Genomic DNA, 4,432 nt, shown 5'->3' with positions numbered 1-4,432 from the left:
TAGCAACCTAGCCAATGTTTCCCCCTGTCCAGTTATCTCTCTCGGACAGATTCTGCGGGATGCGTAGGATAACCAGCAGCAGTAGTTTTGGTGTTTAGGTTTTTTCGTCACCAGTTATTAGGACAGATAATGAATTGGCAGGTGTTAGCATCTTTAGAATTTCAGAAGGGGAGGGGACATTCCGCCTATAGACATGCCCGTAACGTGCAAAGATAGAGGGTGGAGGTCCTCGTTCCAGTTCCACTCCTCGTTCTAGCATCTCTTCATCGCTTCTCTTAATATGTATGGACCCAGAACTTAATCGAGCAGCTGACCAATTACGCAAGGCTTTAGTTAACCAAGATTAGCGAAGCATTTAGCTGGCTGATTCAGTAAACGCTTGAAACCCCCATTGAAACCCCCACCCAAAGTTTCGAGAGAAAAAATCTAACTGAACATAATTCATGATGTTTTTTTATTTGACTTTAGTTTGTTTTGAAGTCAAATATAATATTTTCAGTTTAGTTTTAGTTTTTCAAACGGGTTTGTTAATTATTTTATTTCATTTTACTTCATACTTTTTTTCAGATCAGGTTTTCCTTTCACTTTCCGTTTACTATAATAACCTTGACACACACACACGCACACACACTGACACAACACCTTTGTTCAGAGGAATTCATTCAGGTTTCAGTGGTTCAAATGATAACACATAACACTCTGTCCTGCTCTTTCTTTCTATCTTTTTCCACCCATCTGTGTTTTATCAGTGACCTTGGCCGTAGAGCCACCAGGTATATTAAAACATTTATAGCCAGCAGCCTGGGAGAGTCCTGAGGGGCTAGTAGAGGTTTATAGGCCTAAAGCAGTCCACCACACACACCGTACCAGCATACAAGCATGAGCACTCGGACACAACAAGGCCCCTCCTCTCACTCTACCCCTCTTTCACCTTACCCCTCCCTCCTCTCTCTCTCCCTCCTCTCTCTCTCTCTCTTTCTGTAAAGGTTATAGTAGCTCCATGAATAAGCTGTAGATTTATTAACCTGCCAACTACCAGCAATCACTGTGACCGGGCGCTCACGCACGCTCACTCACTCGCTCACTCACTCACTCACTCACTCGCTCACTCGCTCACTCACTCACTCACTCACTCACTCACTCACTCACTCACTCACTCACTCACTCACAAACACTATGATAATGAAACCAAAATGACACTGTGATAATAGTTTGTCCTGTGAATATTGACTAAACTAGACATACTCACACACTCAGCTCTCCTCACTGCAGCTCTCTGGTTTTCCTCACACCTAAAAACTCAGTCGCAGGGAGTCTCCTCACCCCTTCTCCACCTCCCCCTCCCTGTGTGTGTACTCAACCATTCTTGTTACCCCTTACCACTCATCCTCACCCCTCCTCCTCACCCTCCTCCCCTCTCTCCCGCTCCATGCGTGTGTACTCCCCCTTCACCCCTCCCCCTCTTCACCCCTCTCCTCCCCCTCCACTTCTCCTCACCCCTTTCTTCTTCTCCTCCCCCTGCCTAGCCACCCCTCCTCCTCCTCACCCCTCTCCTCCCCCTCCACTTCTCCTCCCCCCTGTCTACCCACCCCTCTCCTCTTCACCCCTCTTCTCCTCCCCCTGTCTACCCACCCCTCTCCTCTTCACCCCTCTTCTCCTCCCCCCTGTCTACCCACCCCTCTCCTCTTCACCCCTCTTCTCCTCCCCCCTGTCTACCCACCCCTCTCCTCTTCACCCCTCTCCTCCTCCCCCCTGTCTACCCACCCCTCTCCTCTTCACCCCTCCACTTCTCCTCCCCCCTGTCTACCCACCCCTCTCCTCTTCACCCCTCTCCTCCTCCCCCCTGTCTACCCACCCCTCTCCTCTTCACCCCTCTTTTCCTCCCCCCTGTCTACCCACCCCTCTCCCCTTCACCCCTCTTCTCCTCCCCCCTGTCTACCCACCCCTCTCCTCTTCACCCCTCTTCTCCTCCCCCCTGTCTACCCACCCCTCTCCTCTTCACCCCTCTCCTCCTCCCCCCTGTCTACCCACCCCTCTCCTCTTCACCCCTCCACTTCTCCTCCCCCCTGTCTACCCACCCCTCTCCTCTTCACCCCTCTCCTCCTCCCCCTGTCTACCCACCCCTCTCCTCTTCACTCCTCTTCTCCTCCCCCCTGTGTACCCACCCCTCTCCTCTTCACTCCTCTTCTCCTCCCCCCTGTCTACCCACCCCTCTCCTCTTCACTCCTCTTCTCCTCCCCCCTGTCTACCCACCCCTCTCCTCTTCACCCCTCTTCTCCTCCCCCCTGTCTACCCACCCCTCTCCTCTTCACTCCTCTTCTCCTCCCCCCTGTCTACCCACCCCTCTCCTCTTCACTCCTCTCCCCATCTCCTCTTCACTCCTCTCACCCCTCTCCTCCCCCCTGTCTACCCACCCCTCTCCTCTTCACCCCTCTCTCCTCCCCCCTGTCTACCCACCCCTCTCCTCTTCACCCCTCTTCTCCTCCCCCCTGTCTACCCACCCCTCTCCTCTTCACTCCCCCCTGTCTACCCACCCATCTCCTCTTCACTCCTCTTCTCCCCCCCTGTCTACCCACCCCTCTCCTCTTCACCCCTCTCCTCCTCCCCCCTGTCTACCCACCCCTCTCCTCTTCACCCCTCTTCTCCTCCCCCCTGTGTACCCACCCCTCTCCTCTCACTCCTCTCCTCCCCCCTGTCTACCCACCCCTCTCCCCTCCTCTTCTCCTCCCCCCTGTCTACCCACCCCTCTCCTCTTCACTCCTCTTCTCCTCCCCCCTGTCTACCCACCCCTCTCCTCTTCACCCCTCTTCTCCTCCCCCCTGTCTACCCACCCCTCTCCTCTTCACTCCTCTTCTCCTGTCTACCCACCCCTCTCCTCTTCCTCCTCTCCTCCCCCCTGTCTACCCACCCCTCTCCTCTTCACTCCTCTTCTCCTCCCCCCTGTGTACCCACCCCTCTCCTCTTCACTCCTCTTTTCCTCCCCCCTGTCTACCCACCCCTCTCCTCTTCACTCCTCACCTCCTCCCCCCTGTCTACCCACCCCTCTCCTCTTCACCCCTCTTCTCCTCCCCCCTGTCTACCCACCCCTCTCCTCTTCACTCCTCTCCTCCCCCCTGTCTACCCACCCCTCTCCTCTTCACCCCTCTTCTCCTCCCCCCTGTCTACCCACCCCTCTCCTCTTCACTCCTCACCTCCTCCCCCTGTCTACCCACCCCTCTCCTCTTCACCCCTCTTCTCCTCCCCCCTGTCTACCCACCCCTCTCCTCTTCACCCCTCCTCTCCTCCCCCTGTCTACCCACCCCTCTCCTCTCCTCTTCACTCCTCTCCTCCCCCCTGTCTACCCACCCCTCTCCTCTTCACCCCTCTTCTCCTCCCCCCTGTCTACCCACCCCTCTCCTCTTCACTCCTCACCTCCTCCCCCTGTCTACCCACCCCTCTCCTCTTCACCCCTCTCACCTTCCCCCTGTCTACCCACCCCTCTCCTCTTCACCCCTCTTCTCCTCCCCCCTGTCTACCCACCCCTCTCCTCTTCACCCCTTCTCTCCTCCCCCCTGTCTACCCACCCCTCTCCTCTCCTCTTCACTCCTCTCCTCCCCCCTGTCTACCCACCCCTCTCCTCTTCACCCCTCTTCTCCTCCCCCCTGTCTACCCACCCCTCTCCTCTTCACCCCTCCTCTCCTCCCCCTGTCTACCCACCCCTCTCCTCTCCTCTTCACTCCTCTCCTCCCCCCTGTCTACCCACCCCTCTCCTCTTCACCCCTCTTCTCCTCCCCCCTGTCTACCCACCCCTCTCCTCTTCACTCCTCACCTCCTCCCCCTGTCTACCCACCCCTCTCCTCGTCACCCCTCTTCTCCTCCCCCCTGTCTACCCACCCCTCTCCTCTTCACCCCTTCTCTCCTCCCCCCTGTCTACCCACCCCTCTCCTCTCCTCTTCACTCCTCTCCTCCCCCCTGTCTACCCACCCCTCTCCTCTCCTCTTCACTCCTCTCCTCTCCTCCCCCCTGTCTACCCACCCCTCTCCTCTTCACCCCTCCTCTCCTCCCCCTGTCTACCCACCCCTCTCCTCTTCACCCCTCTTCTCCTCCCCCCTGTCTACCCACCCCTCTCCTCTTCAACCCTCTTCTCCTCCCCCCTGTCTACCCACCCCTCTCCTCTTCACCCCTTCTCTCCTCCCCCCTGTCTACCCACCCCTCTCCTCTCCTCTTCACTCCTCTCCTCCCCCCTGTCTACCCACCCCTCTCCTCTCCTCTTCACTCCTCTCCTCCCCCCTGTCTACCCACCCCTCTCCTCTTCACCCCTCCTCTCCTCCCCCTGTCTACCCACCCCTCTCCTCTCCTCTTCACTCCTCTCCTCCCCCCTGTCTACCCACCCCTCTCCTCTTCACCCCTCCTCTCCTCCCCCTGTCTACCCACCCCTCTCCTCTCCTCTTCA

The sequence above is a fragment of the Oncorhynchus clarkii genome, chromosome 7 (assembly GCF_045791955.1).
Source record: "Oncorhynchus clarkii lewisi isolate Uvic-CL-2024 chromosome 7, UVic_Ocla_1.0, whole genome shotgun sequence".
NCBI lineage: Eukaryota > Metazoa > Chordata > Actinopteri > Salmoniformes > Salmonidae > Oncorhynchus > Oncorhynchus clarkii.
The sequence above is the reverse complement of the archived record's forward strand: the minus strand, read 5'-3'. Positions refer to the sequence as shown.